General features: G+C 47.5%; 1 pseudogene across 1 annotated transcript; it reads right to left on the bottom strand.

Moving 5' to 3' along the window:
- Positions 1-603: 603 nt before the first annotated feature.
- On the bottom strand, positions 604-1,440 carry LOC108306473 (annotated as a pseudogene). The gene is made up of 2 exons (XR_001826158.2): positions 1,430-1,440; positions 604-1,078 (listed from the first exon to the last, which is right to left on the bottom strand). The product of XR_001826158.2 is annotated as a 60S ribosomal protein L26-like (transcript).
- Positions 1,441-6,194: the final 4,754 nt, after the last annotated feature.

Below are 6,194 nucleotides of genomic sequence, written 5' to 3'. Positions count from 1 at the left end.
AGGGTTTTACCATGTTGGCTAGGATGGTCTCGATCTCTTGACCTTGTGATCCACCCACCTCAGTCTCCCAAAGTGCCGAGATTACAGGCGTGAGCCACCATGCCCGGCTTGCCTTAACCTTTTAAAGTACATTCACATTGTGCAACTATCACCACCATCCATGTCCAGAACATTTTTATTGTCCCAAAATGAAGCTCTGTTCCCATTACTACTAACCCCCCAAACCTCCTTCCCATAAGCCCGTGCCACCATCATTCTGCTTTCTGTCTCCATGAGTTTGAATACTCTACCTACCTCATGTAAATGAAATCATTCTGTGCTTGACCTTTGGTAATTGGCTTTTTTGCTTAGCATAGAGTCCTCAAGTTTCATCCATGTAGGAGCATGTGTCAGAATTTTCTTCCTTTTAAGGCTACATGCCACTTCGTTGCGTGTATTTATCGCATTTAGTTGATCCATTCATCTGTTGGGGTGCTTAGCCAAGGGTTGCTTCCACCTCTTGGCCATTGTGGCTGATGCTCCTATAACCATGGGTATATAAATGTCCATTTAGTCCCTGCTTTCAATTTCTTTTTTTTTTTTTTTCCTCATTTCAAGTTTTAATCAAAGCTTGTATATAAGGTTAGTTTATTCCTGCATCTTCTCAATTGTTTCTTCCTTGTATTTGCCCTTTTCCTTTCCTACTTGGCGAGATTTGGCTTTCCGTTCAAGGATCTTTTTGCAGTCTTTGTCCAGTTTTAGCCTAGTGATAACCACCTTGCTGGGGTGAATGCCTACATGGACAGTTGTGCCATTAGCCTTTTCCCGCTGCACCCGTTCAATGTAGATTACGTATTTCTTCCTGTAAACCTGGACTACTTTGCCAATCTGCTGACCTTTATAGTGTCCTCGTACAACTGAACTTCACCATCCTTTCGGATGGGCATGGATCGCACGTTGTACTTCTGTCTCAGCTCTTTGGAAAGAGGGGAGGACATAATCTTCCTGCGAATGTGGGAAGGTGCATTGAAATGCCTTTTGCGATTCTTGCATCGGTCGGAAGTCACAAAGGGATTGAACTTCATTTTGGCAGCTCCCGCTTGGGCGATGGCCACAAAAGGGAAGAGAATTACACGCTCCCTGCTTTCAATTTCTTTGGGTACAAGTGTATATACCCAGAAGTAGAATTGCTGAATCATATGGTAATTCTATGTTTAATTTTTTTTTTTTTTTTTTTTGAGACGAAGTCTCCCTCTGTTGCCAGACTGGAGTGCAGTGGCGCTACCTCGGCTCACTGCAACCTCTGCCACTTGGGTTCAAGTGATTCTCTTGTCTCAGCCTCCTAAGCAGCTGGGATCACAGCTGTGTGCCACCACGCCCAGCTAATTTCTGTATTTTTAGTAGAGACAAGGTTTTGTCATGTTGGCCAGACTGGTCTTGAACTCCTGACCTCAGGTGATCTGCCTGCCTCAGCCTCCCAAAGTGCTGGGATTATAGGCATGAGCTACCATGCCCAGCCTATGTTTAATTTTTTTGAGGAACTCATCCTCATTCAAGGAACCTATTCATTTTCCACAGTGGTTGCACCATTTTATAGCTCCATCAGTGGTCCAGGAGGGTTGTAGTCTCTTTATATCCTCACCAAAATTTGTTGTTTTTGGTTTTCTTGATAATAGTTATCTTATTCTAAAGTGAAAACTGGATTCCTATTTACTTTTAAAATAGACCCTGTTACATTGATTGAAGTAGTTTGTTTAGTTCTCTGCCCCCCTCATGAGGCTTGGCATCCCTTTCGGTAGAAGTATCTCTGCCTTCTCCTTGGTAGCTCAGCACCTGGTGTTCATTGAGTAGATTCATTCTTTATAATTCCTGGGACATTCCCAGTTTATTGGAAAAGCTGAGGCTGCTTCACCAAATCTCCTCAACTCTACTCAGCTCTACTCAAAGTCCCTCTGTGTTGTTCCTCTCTTCTTCCCCAACCCCGCCACTCCCCATTTCTGGGGAAGTAGTCTCCCAGCTACCTCCTATCAAATTGCTTCCACGATAATACCTTGAAATCCTATCATGCAGGGAAATCCAGTGCTTCAGTGGTCTGTGATTGTGGGTCCCCCCCAACACTCGTTTATTTTTGCTGCCTGTTTTTGCTCACATTCAGCTCCAAGTTCATTGCTGGGCACATTGTACAAAATGTTGAGATGGAAATCCTGAAGCTTCACCACCACGAGAGCCGATGGGTTAGGTGCTAAAGCCAATCTTTCTGTCACCATTTTCCGGCATCACTGGGTTGCCCCAGGAGCAATCAGGTGCAAAGCCTGCTTGCAAATTTCCAGGGTTAAGCTGCCAGAGGTCTTGGCTGTCTCCCACTTCCTCCCACAGCCAGGCCTAGGGCCAAGCTGCAGAGGCCCTACCCAGTCACCTCCACCCATAGCTTCAGAGCCAGAGCCTTAGGCCTACTAACTGCCTCTCCACCCATGACCTCCCCCTGGAGCTGGGGTCCAGCACTCCTGAGCTGCCGAGACGTCTTTAAAGATGTGCAAAGCCAGGGATAATCGAGGAAGTGGAATATGGTGCATGCCTTCAGGGAGCTTAAAGTGGGGAGAGAAAGGACAATGGAAAAGTAGACATGAACTAATCATGTACATTAGCATGCAAATATGGCAGAGATCAGAGATCAGCAGTCAGAGGTGAAAGACCATAATCTATGAGATCTTCACGTGGCTGCCTCCTCTTCATTCAGGTCTGAGCACAAATGTCGCCTCTCCAGTGAGGCCTCCTGCAGCCACAATCCTAAACAGCGCCCCCTCCTCTCCCTCCTTCACCCGCTTTCTGGGCTGCACAGCCCTCACCACATTCCAACAGCATCTTGCTCATTTGACGATGCCCTTGTTTGTGGCCTGTCTGCCCCTGGCAGGGGGAGCTCCAGAATGCAGGAAATTTTGTCTGTTTTGTTCACACCCTTCTTCTCCCCAGAGCCCAGCTCAGCACTGACGCCGTGTGTAGTGGTGCTCCATAGCGTCTCACTGAGTGGATGAATGGTAAAGTGTTGTCTTTTTTTTTTTCCGAGATGGAGTTTCACTCTTGTTGCCCAGGCTGGAGTGCGATGGCACTATCTCAACTCACCACAACCTCCGCTTCCTGGGTTTCAAGCGATTCTTCTGCCTCAACCTCCCGAGTAGCTGGGATTACAGGCACGCACCACCACGCCCGGCTAATTTTCTGATTTTAGTAGAGATGGAATTTCTCCATGTTGGTTAGGCTGGTCTCAAACTCCCGACCTCAGGTGACCCCCCTGCCTCAGCCTCCCAAAGTGCTGGCATTACAGGCATGAGCCACCGCGCCCGGTCTGGAACAGTGTTGTCTTTCATAAGCCTTTTGGGAGAAGGCTTTGTAAGCCATCCCATGCCTTCCCCACATCAGCGTCGGCCTCAAGCCCTGGCGACCCCTTTCTCCTCCAGACTGGGCGGGCACTCCACATTCTCTGGCAGCCTGCCTGGCCACGCATCAGCCACCTCCACCCACGCCACCCACCTTGGCCTGTCCCTTCTCACACACACAGGCTGTCCGACGGGCCAGCCCCACTCCCTTTCGTCTGTTTGTTGCGGTGCGCCCGAAAGCAGCTGCTCTGGCCTTGACCATGGGTCATCCCTGGTGCCAGTTGCTAGTCTGGTTTCGCTGACTGTCCCAGAAAGCAGCCACACCTTCTCCCCTGGGGGAAGGGCAATTCCTGCAGGCACATTCCACGGACCTCTTCTTCCCTCTTCCCAGCGCATAAGCAGCCAGGGGAATTTGGCAATTGCTCCCAGAATTATTTCCTTGGGGTTCTTACCTAACTTTTGCTAGGTTCTTGCTTGGATTCTGAGCAAAATTCTAAGTGACAGTAATTCCAATAATGTTTTGGATAAGACCCTGCACTTGGTTGCCAAAATGTAACCTTTGTTTGAAATCAGATATCTATGTCCTACCGAAAAGAGTCTACATATGGTTTCACATGTTCAAACATAAAGCTGTTTTTACCGATGATTTGGGAATTGTTGCATTATGGTTGTAGCCTGAAATTCTCTCTTCCTGTGACAAAGATAATAACAATATCTGAATTTTACTGAACACCTATGGTTTTAGTCAGTTCAGGCTGCTCTTACAAAGTACTACGGACTGAGTGGCTTATAGACAATAGTCATTTATTTCTCACATTTCTGGAGGCTGGAAGAGCAAGATCAGGGAGCCAGCCTGGCTGGGTTTTGGTGAGGGCCCTCTTCCAGGTTGTAGCAAGTTATTCAGGGTCAAAGAGCTGGGAGGCCCAGATGAGGAGTGAGACCTGGTGGGCCACCTCCACAGTCAACTCTTAAACATACGTGATGTTGTGTATTCGGTAAGGTTAGGTAATCTTAATTTTGACAACTGAGACCTGGAAGGCAGAGAGAGAGATGAGAGAGAGAGAGTGGTGTCTCCTCCAACACCATTCCTCCCCACCACCCTGTTTCACCCGCCCCTGCCTCAGCTCTTAGAAGAGGTGGGCCAGCTTGACAGGCCACCGAGAGAGCTGTGTGAACCCCGCGTGAACCCCACTCTTCCTGTCCACCACCTGAATGTCTAGTATGAGAAAGGTCCTGTAGCCTCAGAGATGGGAGGGCAAGAGGACTAGAACCGTTAAAGTCATGTTGCTTTGACTTTGTTCTCTATTTCCTCGTTCCTTAGGGACTTGGAGAATGCTTTGAAATAGATGACAAACAAATATAAAATTTCATTGATTCAGAATTTACTTATGAGAGTCTTTGTTCTAAGTATATCGGTTCAGGACCTAATCAAATCATATTCAAATCTCAGAAGAAGAAAATAACTTCTCCCAGTCATGTCACCTGTCAAAGTAGGAATTGCAATTGGCTGCAAGTAACAGACCCAAAATAATGGTGACTTAAATAAGATAAAGTTTATCTTCTGTAAGAGAGGCCTAGGGTACGGCAGTCTAGTTGCGCCCTGGATGTCATGAAGGTCACAGGCTGCTTCTTCTTCTTTTTTCTCCTCCTCCTCCTCTTTCTTCTTCCTCTTATTATTTTATTTTATTTAGTTATTTATTTTTATTTTTTTTCCTCTTCTTCTTTTTCTTCAACGGAGTCTTGCTCTGTTGCCAGGCTGGAGTGCAGTGGTGCAATCTTGGCTCACTGCAACCTCCACCTCCCAGGTTCAAGCGATTCTCCTGCCTCAGCCTCCTGAGTAGCTGGGACTACAGGCATGCACCACCATGTATTTTTAGTAGAGATGGGGTTTTACCATGTTGGCCAGGATGGTCTCAATCTCTTGACCTCATGATTTGCCCCCCTTAGCCTCCCAAGGTGCTGGGATTACAGGCGTGAGCCATTGCACCCAGCTGCATCATCTAACTTTCTACTCTGCCATTCTTGACAATGGCTTTTATTCTCAAGGTCAGTTAGTGGTCCCAAGACGGCAGCTCCAGCTCCAGCCATTGGGCCTGCATCCAAAGAAGCAAGGGTGAAGGGACAAGAGCATCCAGCAGGTGAAGAGTTTCCTATAGATGAAGAGATTTTTTGGCCCCCGCCTAAGGATTTCCAGATACATCTCATTGGTCAACTGCTGTCATGAGAGAGGCTTGGGAATATCTGCCAGGAAGGATCATACTTTAGCTGGGCATGTTGCTGCCTTCAAAAAACTAGAGGTTTTATTACCAAAGAAGATGGGGGAAAAGGATATGGAATAGGCAAATAGTCGTCTCTCACCATTTCCTCCAGAAAACCAGATTTCTGGCTTGGGCAATTGGCTAAATCGTGGTGAATGGTTGTGTCATTTCCTGAGGCAGGCAACACAGAATAAGGAAGAGGAAGAATTCAGTCTGTGGCAGGTTGAGTATAGGCTGCTGGAGGCATTAAGTTGAAGGTTTTTGCTGTAGGCAGAACAATAGACCCTAAAGATGTCCACATCCGGGGCCGGACTCAGTGGCTCACGCCTGTAATCCCAGCACTTTATGAGACCAAGGCAGGTGGATCCCCTGAGGTTGGGAGTTCGAGACCAGCCTGGCCAACATGGCGAAACCCTGCCTCTACTAAAAATACAAAAATTAGCAGGGCGTGGTGATGCATGCCTGTAGAGGCTGAGGCAGGAGAACTGCTTGCATCAGGGAGGTGGAGGTTGCGGTAAACCGAGATCATGCCACTGCACTCCAGCCCGGGCAACAAGAGCAAAACCCAGTCTCAAAAAAAAAA

This window comes from Cebus imitator, unplaced genomic scaffold (assembly GCF_001604975.1).
Source record: "Cebus imitator isolate Cc_AM_T3 unplaced genomic scaffold, Cebus_imitator-1.0 Scaffold72, whole genome shotgun sequence".
Classification (NCBI taxonomy): domain Eukaryota; kingdom Metazoa; phylum Chordata; class Mammalia; order Primates; family Cebidae; genus Cebus; species Cebus imitator.
The sequence above is the reverse complement of the archived record's forward strand: the minus strand, read 5'-3'. Positions and strand labels throughout refer to the sequence as shown.